General features: G+C 38.9%; 2 pseudogenes; both read right to left on the bottom strand.

Annotated features, from left to right (window-relative positions):
* Window positions 1–1,168: 1,168 nt before the first annotated feature.
* On the bottom strand, window positions 1,169–7,772 carry LOC129116650 (CD276 antigen-like; annotated as a pseudogene).
* A 422-nt stretch (window positions 7,773–8,194) lies between these two features.
* Window positions 8,195–12,303, bottom strand: LOC129116649 (tubulin alpha-1B chain-like; annotated as a pseudogene).
* Between the last annotated feature and the right edge of the window lie 3,096 nt (window positions 12,304–15,399).

Genomic DNA, 15,399 nt, shown 5'->3' on the forward strand with positions numbered 1-15,399 from the left:
GAGCAGGTGAGCCTCCAGAGCAGGTGAGCCTCCAGAGCAGGTGAGCCTCCAGAGCAGGTGAGCCTCAGAGCAGGTGAGCCTCCAGGTGAGCAGGTGAGCCTCCAGAGCAGGTGAGCCTCCAGAGCAGGTGAGCCTCCAGAGCAGGTGAGCCTCCAGAGCAGGTGAGCCTCAGAGCAGGTGGCTGGAAATGTCTTCTAAAAACAATGCCATGAATAAACCGGCCTTAAAACAAATGGCAACGACTTTGACCTCTGCTAACGGTTAGCTGGCGGGAAAACAACTTCAACGTTGCTGTACACAGGTCATCTATTCAGGCAGAAGCAGGAGAGGATCCATCACACTCCTGTAACCAATCCCGCTTTAGACAGAGGTGAAGACCTCCCACCTCATTAGCATACAGACACAGGAATAAATAAATGAATAAATGTAAGTGAAAAGAAATGTAGAAATAAATGGAGGATATGTATTTATGTCCTGTTTGATTATTAACTTTTATTTTTTTATTAATTTCAGTATTTATTTCAGCATTTAATTATTACTGTATTTATTTCAGCATTTAATTATTCTTTTACTTATTTCTGTATTGAAACATTTATTTATTCCTGTATTTATTTATGCATTTATTTATTTAATTATACTTATGTAATTTTTCGTCCTCCATAGCAGTGTGCCTTGGAGAATCCTTGTGTTTAAAGAGTTTACTAAAAAATATTAAAGGTCTCATTTTTTATTCATAATCACGATCAGTAAATAATTAAAAACTATAAACCAAAGAAATTCAGGTTCATTTAAAAAGAAGAAAAAAAATTGGCCTCTGATCAAAGCATGTTTGTTCCTTTTTATTTAAAAGCACACTAAAGGAACATTTAACTAAAGTCTATAACTAATAATGTAGTTTTGATTTAAACAAACAAATGAACTAAACTTAACTGGTTAGTTTTGAAAAGAACATTATTATTAACGTTATAAGAAATTCAACAAAATGATACTGAGTATTCAGTATTTAAAAAAAGATGTGGTCTCGGAGTGTTTTCATGTGATGTCATTCTCTTGTAAAGAAGAGGTATTCATCTGAAATGTATAATTATATATAGAGATAAATATGAGAAACATCAGAAGTGTTTTTGTTTGTAGTTTGTTTCTTTTATCAAAACACAGAAACATCAGCAACATTCTTCATGTTTTATTCAAACGTTGGCATTAAATGATGAAGGAACAGGAGCTGCTGTCCCTAATAAACTGGACACTGAGTGTGTGTTCAGCGTGTAGCTGTTCCTGGATCAGCACCTGAAGAAACAACAAGAAGCAGCACATGCTTGTCCCAAACAATGCAAATATAAAAACAATATATCAAAAATAAACAATAAGTCACATTATATTTCACTTTAGCTGCTAAATCTTCACATTTCTTTGACAGCGTGACAGTCAGTGAGCTTTAAGAACTACAAGCAGCAGGATCAGATCTGATGAACGGACTACATTTACACAGCTTAAATGTCCCTCCTTCATCCTCTCACACTGGAGGAAACGAGGACATGAGGACATGAAGACATGAGGACATGAGGACACAAGATGCAAATGTTAACAGAATTTACATAAAAACAGTAAATTGAAAAGCAGAGTAACGTTCATTTCATTAACTTCAGTTATGACCGATTAGTTATTGAATAATATGATTGTTAAGCAGGAGATCACACAGAAACATGTGGAGTCAGGATATCGGAGGGTCTCCTGAAGGTTGGTTCCCTGCTCTTCATTCATGGTTCCCTTCTGTTAGATCATCTCCTCTGCTGTTGGGTCTTTGTTCTCTGCTGTTGGATCATCAGGAAGGAAAATAAAGTTATATTCAAGAAGAACTCAGCTGACTTGATTCCACCAACAGAAAGCTGAAACACTGAGGAGATGAAACAACTGACAGAACTCTAAACATGAAGAACAAATCAAGAGTCTGTGGAACATGCTGATTAAATACTTTTAACTTACCTTCTTTAAATTTTTGTTTGTTGGGACAAAAGAGTGATGAGGACCGACACAACAACCATAACAACGTTACCAGCTGCTCCAGGGGAGGAATCTGAAAGAGAAAGTAAAACATCAGAATGTGACTCAGCAGATTAAACATCAGACAAAGAGAAAAACTGAAGATGTTGATGAGTCTTCATCATCTTCCTCCTGAATCCTCCATCCTGATAGAAGTCCTCTCATTTCTCCAGAACCAGATTCTTCACCAAGCAGCATGTTTTCTGCTCATCAATAAATAAATAGTCATGAAATAACCTCGTGGTGAAGACTGTTTTTAGAAACTCTGTGAATTAAATACTTTAACAAATGAAAATAACTTCTTCTCATTTCATCAAGAACTTTAGAACAAAATGATCAAAACAGTTTCTAGTAAAGTTATAGAGAATAAATAAATAAATATCTGTTTGTTGATCTCATTAAAACGAGTCGTGACATAAAGTGAGACGTAAAAAACAAAACCACAAATCTTCAAATGATTTTCCCTCAAATGTTTCACATCAGATCGTCTGAGAAGTCTGAGTCAGTGTGTTTGTTTCTATCAAGTTAGACGACGTTGTTGTGTTTCACGATGAGGAACCCCCAAAACTCTGAACAGGAACCGGTTCTAAAGGAGTAAACACGGAGTATTGATGAGGTCCAGAGTTAACGGTTCTGCTGTCTGTTCTTTAGGAGTCAGTGTGCTGTTGTTCTGACTGCTTTCTCCTCAGAGGAGTTCTTCACATTCAGTGAACAGAGAGGAGCAGAACCAGAACCAGCTCTCAGTAGAACGTGGTCCAGTTCAACAGCAGCTTTAACTGAGAGCTCAGAGACAAACACGTCCTTTCATTGACACACTTCAGACAAAGTCCACACGGACTGAACATGAGGAACTTCTTCACGGACCATTTACGTCTCAACAGACTTCACATCTGCACATTATTTTACCCGTGAACAATCTAATGAACATTTACACCTTCTTCTTTGAGAACACGGAGAGACTCAGATTCAGTTTCACAGCTCTAGTAAATAAAATAGTCTGAATACAATTCTTCTGTTTCAGCTCACAGGAGATCACAGATCAATCTGTATCTGATGATTTATTGATCTGTGAATCCACAGCTATGATCATGATTTATGAATCTGAATTCATCTTTAAAGTCCATTCAGAAGATCTTCATCAGCTTCTGATGGTTTAATATTCACAATAACTACACTTATTAAAAGATAATTAATGTTTACAACCTGAAGGAGAGTCACATGAAGATGTTTTTATTATTTTCACTGATACAAAGTGTTTGTGAGTTTATTCATTCGTTATCTTTCATTTGAGGTATTTATCACTTTTTAATATTAATTTATTTTTTTTTGAGATTATTTTGTAGCAGAACAAATTATTCATGTTATTATATTTATTGCTGTATTTATTATTATTATTATTTACTGTTAGGAGACAGTTGTTGCTTCTTTTAATGGAGAAGAATTAAAGTTATTTATTTATTTACACTCAGAACTTCAAACATCTGACAGTAAATCTGTAAATTACACTGCTGACATTTAGTGTCTTCTGTGCCTGTTTAGACATGAACCAATATATAATAAAAATATACAAATATATTGTTATGATTATCCTGCCAAAATAATTATTGTTCACATTATTATTCTGATTATCATCAAAATATGCTTTAAACTTAAAATGTCTCTAAAACAAACAGGAAACCATTTTCTTTACATTTAGTTAAGAAACTAAAAGTTATATTACATCAGATAGGACACGCCTCCTTTTTTAAGTGAACATTATATTTAGTGAATAACTTCTTAAATGAGGTAATCATGAATCATCAGGTCTAACTGCATAAATAAAGAATAAATGAATGAAACTAAACAAATAGAAACATTGTGAGTCTGATCTTTTTACATGATCAGTCCTGTGTTTATAAATCAGACTGTTTTCTTATTTCTCTTCACGACAGACGTCTTTTTAAAGTCATGTGACCACATTCATGATTATCCTGATGATGTAAATTCACCCCCATCAACTTATTGAGAGTGTTTTCTTTAGTATTGATCTGTGATTGTAGGATCAATGGTCCCCTGTGATTGGTGGAATCATCCTCCTGCTTTAGTGAGCTGCATGTAAACGTTCAACACAAACCACAACGCCGACTGTTCGTAAATATGTGAAAATTATTTGAACATGAAAATATGACTCTGAAGATTCTCACCGTTGAGAGGCACATAAGTTTCAGTATAAATCTGATGGCTGATGGCCTCCTGTGTGGCTACGCAGCGGAAGGTGTCAGCTCTGTTCACAGTGATGTTGAGAGTGAAATACGAACGGCCTCCTCTTTCTGAGACCTGCTTCAGACCTGCAGGAAGTTTGTTTCCAGAACTGTCCTGCCATTCTACTTCAGGTTCTGGACTGCCATGGACTTCACAGAGCAGCAGAACTCCATCGTTTGCTTTAAGAATCGTGACAACTGGTTTTGGAGCTGCACCTGTGAACATAGTAGAAGCAATAGATTAAAATTACAGAATTAAAAAATAATATTAGGAGCATCAATTACACATTCCAACATTGTTTGAGAGGGAATAATATTTCAAATATGAGTCGGATGGGGACTCATATCATGGTAGCAGCACATAGAGAAGAACTATAAGTTTAGTTATAAGATAAAGTTAGAATGTCAATGTCACTGGGTGGACTAGATATCAGAAACAAATCCCAGTATTACACAATAACATTCAACAGAAACACAAACTTGTCTCTATGAAGAGCATAACAATAAACACCTTTCATTTAAATTTTAGATTTATTTTTAGATGTATTCCTGGGATGTTTAATGACACTGCTATATTTTAGTTATGTGTACTTGAATTGAAGATTCAGGGGATGAAGTTTGTAATGTGTTTTTACATTGGGATGGACAACAGAGCTTGAAAAATGCAAAATAAATAATATTTCTACACTTTGTTGCAGTAATTTTTTTTCCTAATAAACCTTTATTTACACAAACTTAAGACAGGTTTAAATATAAATGTATTAATATTCATATCATAACTCCAACTGTTTACTCTATATAATGTCTTAATAGTAGCATTTATTGTACTTAAACCTGCTCATATATAGCTAATATATGTAAATATTCTATTTATTTTCTTATACTTTTACTGCACTGTAACAGCTGAACGTCATTATTATATCTCTATATATCTATATCTATATCTATGTATGAACTCTGTAAAGACAATGAAGTCTCTCTAAAGTGAAGTGAACACAGAGAACAGAGACCCCGGTCAGTTCAGCACAGAGAGGTTTCCACAGGTAAAGGGCTGTGGATGACGTCATGCATGGGACAGGTGGAGCCTGACGTCATCGCCATCAGGACTCACCTGTGCGGTCTCCTGATCTGTCTCTTATTGATCGGGATCTAAAAGGTAAAACAAAACATGAGTTAGAGTGATTGTGAAACATTGTCAGACAATAAAACAGAAATGTGTTTCCCTGTTAATTGAACAGATTTAGTTTTTCCATCTCACAAACTGATAAACGTTCACAGATGTGACTGCTTGGTGTCAGTCCTGGACGCTGACACCCACATAACAGAGAAACTGTGTTCAGGTCGGAGTATGGAAGAAACAATCTGCTGCACTTTCTAGAATACAGAGACTCTTCTGTCAATCAACCTACAAGTGTTCACAGCAGATTTCATCTCTAGACTGCTGACCTGTTTTATTACAACACTCACCAACAACAAGCTCAACGGAGAACGTTTGAGGTGTCTGAAGAACGTGGAAAATCACAGGTGTAGCTCCCAGTGTCCTCCACCTTCATGTTCCTGATGATTATGGAGGCGTTGCCCTGATTCAGTTGATCTGGAAAATGTGAGACTCGTCCTCTGAACTCTGGACTCTGACCTTCACGGCCGCTGTTGTAATGATCACCTGCATCATAAAAGAAAACGTCCTTCTGACCTTGATCTCTCTGAGCTACTTTCTTCCAGTCAAAGAGAGCTGCTACGATGTTCTCCTTGGAGTCGAGGGAACAAGGTAAGATAACATCACTGTCTTCTTCCACTATGATGACTCCTGGAAGATAAAAACATGGAGAGTATTTAAGTTCAGACAGACGTAAAGGAAATAACAAGAAACTTTTCTCGTTCTTTGAGCTCGTCTTTCTCTTTGTCATCAGATTATCCTTTGCACTTCCCTCTAGATTGTCTGTTTACATATTAATACATTTGAGGTTTTTACATATATTCATATTTTCCACATTTCTTTGATCTAATCCTTATTTTTTACACTCGTCTGCAGCCACTTCTCTCATTAATAATGAACAAGTGATGACGAACATCAACACCGCAGAGCAGGAGGACCAGACCAACAGCTTTATTATTATATGATCATTATTATAATTATTATATGATCTCTTTCCTCAGAAACACTTAAACAAGCTGCTGCATGAAAAAATACCTGAAGGGAAGAACTGGAGTTAATCAGGAAAAAGAAACAACGTGCTCTGAATCTTATTGCATTATTATTATTATTATTATCAACATTATTAATATTATAATTGAATTATTATTATTATTATTTAATTATTATTATTAGCTCCTGAATAAAATCTATCCTCCAGACTCTCAGTAGCTCTCAGGCAGCAGGAACATCCAGATTTCATATTTCATGAGAAACATCAGTGAATTGTTACAAATACACTGGTAGAATGTAACTAAGTACATCTACTCTGACAAGTACTTACTTAAGTACTTATTCCAAGTACTTGTACTTTACTCGAGTTCTTTAGTTACTTTTCATATTTTAATGTTTTCTACAAACACGTGATGATTTTATAGAATATGATGCGTTGATGCAGATTAAACCAACAAACAGGATATAAAGGAGTTAACATGAAATACACATTAATGCAGCAGGAATATTGATCCAGAAACATCTGATAGGAAAACATTATACTGATCAATCAATACTTTAACTACTTTTACTTCTCTCAGGTTGTTGAACGCAGTACTTTTACTGGTAGTGAAGTATTGTTCAGTGAGGTATCAGTACTTTTACTGGTAGTGAAGTATTGTTCAGTGAGGTATCAGTACTTTTACTGGTAGTGAAGTATTGTTCAGTGAGGTATCAGTACTTTTACTGGTAGTGAAGTATTGTTCAGTGAGGTATCAGTACTTTTACTGGTAGTGAAGTATTGTTCAGTGAGGTATCAGTACTTTTACTGGTAGTGAAGTATTGTTCAGTGAGGTATCAGTACTTTTACTGGTAGTGAAGTATTGTTCAGTGAGGTATCAGTACTTTTACTGCAGTACAGGATGTGAATACTTGTGAGTAGATATCGAGCAGCGCGTTTCTCTGCAGGAAGTCAACGCCCTGAGAAACGCTGCGACGCTCTGAGGACCGACCGATGAATAACTCCAGAGATGGAGATCAATATATATATATATATGTATATATAACATTATTATTATATATCGATATATATATAGATCAATATATATATATATATATATATACATTATTATTATATATATATATATCGATATATATATAGATCAATATATTACATTATTATTATCTAGATATATATCTTGTGCTCACCGTGTCCAGCAGCAGACGTTGTCCCGGACCGAGTCAGGAGAAAGAGACACACGAGAGGAACCACGTTCATCGTTCTTCACGTCGCTGGACGTCAAACTGCTCCGAGACTCTAACGACGAGGAACGAGAACGACTGCGGAGACCAACTCACACAAACACTTTCGCTTTCTGCTCCTTAGTGCGCATGCGCGGGTCTCTGGGCCCGGTGCTTCATGGGAGTATTTAAGATGAAATCAACTCTTTATTATAAAGCACGTGACTGAAGAGGTGAGATTTACTGCAGAAGTGATCACATGCTGGACTCCATCACTGCGTCTCCAGAGGTTAACGTTAGTGTCGTGCTGCTTTTAATAAAGACAGCCTACTGTTTGTCAAAATAAACCCAAAGGTCGTTCTTTTTGAGGAAATGTATATAGTTATAGTAATTAATCAATCTGTTTAATAGCTCATAGATTAATTTATATCTTATTAGTCGTTAGTGGGAGCCCTACTGGTTTTCATTAATCACCAAAAAGAGAAATAAATTAAAGTAAATGGATAATAAAAGGTTCTGCACACAGATCAATAACCAGATGCACAGCTTCACATGCCACAGGAACTTTACTTAGACAGTCAGGACTTTAACTCTGAACGTTTAGAGGATTAAAAAACATTTGATCTTAGAACACATTCAAGAAGAAAATCATCTCCCTCTTCCCTTTAACAGCTGCCATATTCCCCCTCTGCTCCCCGCTGGGAGAGGAACCAACAAACTCCTTTTACAGAACAAACATTTAATGCATTTAAAGCCACAGTGGGATGATCGGTCCTGTTTAACTAGCGGCTTGAGGTTCTGTCTAATACTCCTCGCCCTCTTCTTCACCTTCACCCTCAACAGAATCAAGTCCGACCTCCTCGTAATCCTTCTCCAGGGCGGCCATGTCCTCTCTGGCCTCTGAGAACTCCCCCTCCTCCATCCCCTCCCCCACGTACCAGTGGACGAAGGCCCTCTTGGCGTACATCAGGTCGAACTTGTGGTCGAGTCGAGCCCAGGCCTCGGCGATGGCGGTGGTGTTGCTCAGCATGCACACGGCCCGCTGCACCTTGGCCAGGTCTCCTCCAGGCACCACGGTGGGGGGCTGGTAGTTGATGCCCACCTTGAAGCCGGTGGGACACCAGTCCACAAACTGGATGGTGCGCTTGGTTTTGATGGTGGCGATGGCAGCGTTGACGTCTTTGGGCACCACGTCGCCGCGGTACAGGAGGCAGCACGCCATGTATTTACCGTGACGAGGGTCACACTTCACCATCTGGTTGGCGGGCTCGAAGCAGGCGTTGGTGATCTCAGCCACGGTTAACTGCTCGTGGTAGGCCTTCTCTGCTGAGATGACCGGGGCGTAGGTGGCCAGAGGGAAGTGGATACGAGGGTACGGCACCAGGTTGGTCTGGAACTCCGTCAGGTCCACGTTGAGGGCCCCGTCAAAACGAAGGGAGGCGGTGATGGAGGACACGATCTGACTCATCAGCCGGTTCAGGTTGGTGTAGGTGGGGCGCTCGATGTCCAGGTTCCTGCGGCAGATGTCGTAGATGGCCTCGTTGTCCACCATGAAGGCGCAGTCGGAGTGCTCCAGGGTGGTGTGGGTGGTGAGGATGGCGTTGTAGGGCTCCACCACAGCCGTGGACACCTGGGGAGCCGGGTAGATGGCGAACTCCAGCTTGGACTTCTTGCCGTAGTCTACAGAGAGACGCTCCAGCAGCAGGGAGGTGAAACCAGAACCAGTGCCGCCCCCGAAGCTGTGGAAAACCAGGAATCCCTGGAGACCCGTGCACTGGTCGGACTGAGGACAGACCACAATAATACAGTTTAGAGGGAGCCATTCATTCATCAGTTTATAGATAGTCCTGCAGATTAAAGAGAAAAGAACATTACTCAACTTCAGCTTCACTAACGTTTTAGAACCTCTCCAGGTAACGAGCATCACCGTTACACAACGTCTAACATGACGAGCTCCAAATCCACTAAACCAGCCTGAACATCTGGAACCAGTGAGTCTGTGGAGCACAGCAGCTGCTCTGAGCTGGACTGTGCTAGGCTGTGATTGGACAGTCTGTGTTGAAGGCGGACTTAGCGAGGGGGAATTAGGCTTTTGCATATTTTAAACATGTAGTGAATTATTATAAAGGTGAATCAGTTTTCAGTCTGTAAATAGTTCATATTTAAAACCAAAACTATTCACTATCATCAGAACTTTTGTAATCAAGAATCATTGGACTCTTTATCACATTTTGGTCAACCAAAAATGTATTAAAGACAATTATAAATGTCATCGTCAGCAGAGCCACTGGTGCAGCAGCAGATGCTGGGTTCAAAGTTTAGAACAAAACGAAGATGTTTTGAGAGTTAGTCTGTCCGAGGGAAATATGACAAAAATAAAAAAAGAATAAAAATAAAATCAGTCATCTACTTTGTCTGTGTTGACATGAAAAGTGGCCGCACACTCAATGTAGTATTTCTGTTCATCTTTTCTCTCAATGACCTTAAAAATGCACAACAACCAAAATCATGCATAAATCTAAAACAGATCACAAAACCTTGAATACGGGTAGTTTACCTTTACAGGTAGTTTACCTTTACAGGTAGTTTACCTGGTTGTCATAAGGTGAGTCTGAGATGAAAACCCTTTCCTGATACTTCATTAACATTAATAATTAATCACAGGCTTCATTAGTAAAGACCTTTCCTCACCAGTTTGCGGATCCTGTCCAGCACCAGGTCGATGACCTCTTTGCCGATGGTGTAGTGTCCGCGGGCGTAGTTGTTGGCTGCATCCTCCTTACCAGTGATCAGCTGCTCGGGGTGGAACAGCTGCCGGTAGGTCCCAGTTCGCACCTCATCTGAGGAGACAGTTAAATCAAAATGACTCAAGGGTTTAGCTCTCCTAAATCAAGCAGCAACCACGGTGTTTATTGAATAAATAATGTACCGATGACGGTGGGCTCCAGGTCCACAAAGACCGCTCTGGGGACATGCTTCCCGGCTCCAGTCTCACTGAAGAAGGTGTTGAAGGAATTGTCTCCCCCCGATGGTCTTGTCGTTGGGCTTCTGTCCATCAGGCTGGATCCCGTGTTCCAGGCAGTAGAGCTCCCAGCATGCATTGCCGATCTGGACGCCGGCCTGACCCACGTGCACAGAGATACACTCACGCTGGATGAGAACAAGGCAATGTGTAACTCATCAGAGGAGAAAAGCTGCTAAAAATCAGGATGACACGACAGTAACCACAAAGTGCTGCGTTGTTTCAAAGGGAAGGTCACTCTCGCCGCTCTGCTTTTCCTTTCTCTCCATTTCAGGTGGCGTCTACTGAAAAGAGGAGTGAATACCTGGATGGAATGTATACAATACTTCAACACATGGTGGATTAATTACAGGAGATAATGGGCACCAGCTCACAGCAGGACTGTGCAGCTTCAGGTTCACCACCTGCTTTAATATTCCTTTTAGCTTCACTTGCTTCTGTTTGGGATATTAAATATAATAATGTTAAGCAGAACATGCTGTGATAATGTCACACCACCATGGACACAGGGACTTTAAAAAAAATAAAATAATACGGAGCCATTGTAAGAATAAGCGACACATCGCTATTGAAAATATGTTTTCTTATCTTAAAATATATCTTAAGTAGAATGATTACACTGGTTTATGAATGTTAAATCACATTACTGTTTGATTATTCCAGAGCCGAGTCACACTGACCACGCCCCCTGGTCTGTTTAATTATTCCAGAGCCGCGTCACACTGTGACCACGCCCCCTGATATATTTAATTATTCCAGAGCCGCGTCACACTCTGTGGCCACGCCCCCTGGTATATTTAATTATTCCAGAGCCGCGTCACACGTTGTGACCACGCCCCTGTATATTTAATTATTCCAGAGCGCGTCACACTGTGACCACGCCCCCTGGTATATTTAATTATTCCAGAGCCGCGTCACACTGTGACCACGCCCCCTGGTATATTTAATTACTCCAGAGCCGCGTCACACTCTGTGGCCACGCCCCCTGGTCTGTTTAATTATTCCAGAGCCGCGTCACACTGGCCACGCCCCTGGTCTATTTAATTATTCCAGAGCCGCGTCACACGCCGTGGCCACGCCCCCTGACCCTGCATATCATTAAGCTCCGCCTCCGCTGCTTGAACTTCAAAGAAAATGGCGGCCGCGGTTTCCGTCCCATCATCAAGAAAAACGGTCCTCGGCCCCAAATATATAATAATTATAAACATAATTATGACAATAAAAAACAGAAACCACACAAACACAGAGACAGACAGTAATGACTGAGGGAGGGGAGGCCGGTTTCCCGCCGCCGGGAGCCGTTGGAGGGGGAGGAGCCTGGCGGGAGGCCGCCATTTTGTTTCACATGCACGTTAGCGCCGTTAGCCTCCATGCTAGCAGGCTAAGCTAACAAGGAATCTGAACGTTAAAGTATAAATGTCAGTTAAGCCAAAGCAGTCAAACATGACTCTATATATCTGTACATATCTGTATATAACTCTATATAACTGTATATATATATATGTGTATATCTTCAGTACTCACCATGTTAGTGGAGCAGGATCGCAGGTCTGAGGTTCGCTGTTGCTCCGGTAACGAGTCGTAAGGTGTGACGTAACGGCTCTCACTCCAACGGCTTTAAACCCGCAGCACTTCCGGTCAAGATCCTTCAGAATAAAAGCGCAATTCTTCTGCTTTTATACTGAAATCAGGACGAACTTCAGAATCAGTCAAAAGTTTGGACACACCTTCTCATTCAATGGTTTATCTTTATTTTATTTTATTTTTTTATCTACATTGTAGATTAATATTGAAGACATCCAAACTATGAAGGAACACATATGGAATTATGTGGTAAACAAACAAATGCTCAATAAACCAGAATATGTTTTATATTTTACATTATTATAAGTAGTTGAATGAGAAGGTGTGTCCAAACTTTTGACTGGTTCTGTTTGTATCAGAACTAAGTTTCTGATATTCTCAGGACCCTTCAGATGTATCTGGTGACCCTTTTCTTTGGAAACACTGGGTTACACTTCACTGTGTAAGGTTATACAACTACAGCTACCTTCACATGGATTCATCGGTACTAATAATCTAAAAATGTTAAATATAGTAAGTTAAAATACGCAGAACAAGTCAAATGTATGTAAATAGTATATTTCATACTACTCAATGTACTTCAAAATAAAAGTTTTTTTTTTTATTTAAAATGACTGAAAAGGAAACTGAGCATCACAAAACTCCTGCCCTGTACTTAAATCATGATGTGAGGACATTTATGGGGGAAAACGTGTTGTTCTGCTCTCGTCTTTACTCAAAAGGAGATTATAAAAGTCCAAAATATGAACATAGATGTATCAGAACTACGTTTCTAATATTCTCAGGATCCTTCAGATATACAGTACCAGTCCAAAGTTTAGACACACCTTCTCATTCAATGGTTGTTCTTTATTTTTATTTATTTTTATCTACATTGTAGATTAATATTGAAGACATCCAAACCAAAGGAACACATATGGAATTATGTGGTAAACAAACAAATGCTCAACAAACCAGAATATGTTTTATATTTTACATTATTATAAGTAGTTGAATGAGAAGGTGTGAACAAACTTTTGACTGGTACTGTACATGTCTAAACACGGTAGTAAAAGTGCAGTAAACGTACTCATACTAATATCCCACTGTGGGAATACTCCACTACAAGTTAAAGTCCTGCATTCAAAACGTTACCAAAGCAAAAGTATACTATCAGTAGTTAGGGTTAAAGTATTGATTTATCAGTAGAATGTTTTATTATTATATCGGATGTTTCTGGATACATATCACTAATGCATTCATGTGTATGTTGCATTGTAACTCCTGTTTATCCTGTTGGCTTGTTTAATCTACAGCAATGTGGGGAAGGATCCGATTCATTCTGCAAAGTCAGCTTTTTAAAAAACAACATGGTGTAGTTCAAAATGTTTGCACTACTTAAAACCTTTGTCTTTTCTGTTGCTTTGTCATAAATTTGCCTATTGAAAAATAAAAACTGTATGCTTCGTTTTTTTATTTCATTATTGAAAACCATCACAGAAGAACTCCCATGACTGGATCTCCACCTCTCCAACCGCCCTTCAATGGTGAAGAACTGGTCCACGGCATGTTGTGGATTCATTTTAATTCAGAAATAATAGTTTGGTTTTCAACATTTGTTGAAAAGTACAACAAATTTTAATTATATCTGATATAATACAGATTAACAAGATATCTATCAAAATTTAGATATAAAAACAGGAATACATGTTTGGTAACCGGCCCAAAAATCTAATTAAAGTCATACAACAAACATGCAAAACCAGAATGAATTATTCCGCCTTAAGTTTATACTACAGCATTGTTAAAATTATCTTTACAGTTTAATTAACACGTTTGAATAGTATATTTCTTACCTATCTGTTTTGAGATCAACATGAACAAGTGGTTTGTCAAAAACTTTAAAGAAACAAGAAACAAGCAACACTTCAGGGCCTTTTGGTTCATTTTCATTTTATTCATGGAAGCAGAAAATAAAATATAAAGAAACTTAAACCAAACGACCAAATCTGTAGATGAAAACTAGTTAATCTGATAACAACATCAAGAAAAATGTTTCTATTATAAGACTACAATATTTTTACATTTTTATAATCCCACTGATTAACTGAGCATAGGAAATTTTACAGACGTCTACTACAATCGAATCAGACTCAAGTCAATAAATTTGATTTAGAATCGACTTGACAAAAAACTAAAAAGACTAGCAACTCAACTTGGACTTTAACACCAATGAATCGTGATAATATACCTGATAACTTCCCCAGAACCCAAAGATTAAAATGTCTGATATTTAAGAAGTGTGCCACCAATCAACTCATTCACCAAACCAACTACCGTTAACACTGTTCATTCCCAGTTAGACCACACTGAATTCCTCAGATCTGCTTTGTTTGAACCAATGCAACCGGCATCCAATCAAGTCACAAGACAGAACTAAGAAGAACTAACGTTACTGAGAGCCAGTTGGAAATGATGACAACAGAGATAATTCTGTTTGTGTAGAAAAACATACATATTGCTGAAAAAAACCCAAATTGCTGAATGAAAAACATGTTGAAAATGACAGACTGTCACACAAATGGCTCTTTACATTTGGCGAAGAGAGCGTCACGACTTGTTCAGCACTCAAAACTGCAGACTGGGGACTTGTCTCTCATGACTTGGAACTTGACTCGTGATTTGATTGTCCCAACTTGGGACTTGATTTGGATCTTGTCTGTCTTGACTCTGGACTTGTCTGACTTAGGAATCAACTCGGGACTTGTCCGCCTTGACTTGGGACCTGACTCTAGACCTGCCTTTTAGCACCTGGGACTTGATTTTCTTGACCTGTGACTTGACTCTGGACTTGCCTGTTTTGACTCAGGACTTGGTACTTGACTCAGACACAGGACTTGACTCAGGACTTTGACTTGACTCAGGACTTGATTTAGGACTTGTTTGACTTGACTCTGGACTTGACTGGGGACTTGTTTGACTTGAGTCTGGACTTGAATGCAAAGACTTGAGACCTAGTGGTGACCTGCAGAACAATGACTTGGTCCCACCTTTAGATGAGAGCTAACACATGACCATCTAAAGTGTAGATTATATCAGAAACAATTTCCAGATCTATTTCTACTTCATTTTCTGCATTTAGATGAGTTTATTTCTCCATTTTTCTA

The sequence above is a fragment of the Anoplopoma fimbria genome, unplaced genomic scaffold, assembly GCF_027596085.1.
Source record: "Anoplopoma fimbria isolate UVic2021 breed Golden Eagle Sablefish unplaced genomic scaffold, Afim_UVic_2022 Un_contig_8874_pilon_pilon, whole genome shotgun sequence".
Taxonomy (NCBI): domain Eukaryota; kingdom Metazoa; phylum Chordata; class Actinopteri; order Perciformes; family Anoplopomatidae; genus Anoplopoma; species Anoplopoma fimbria.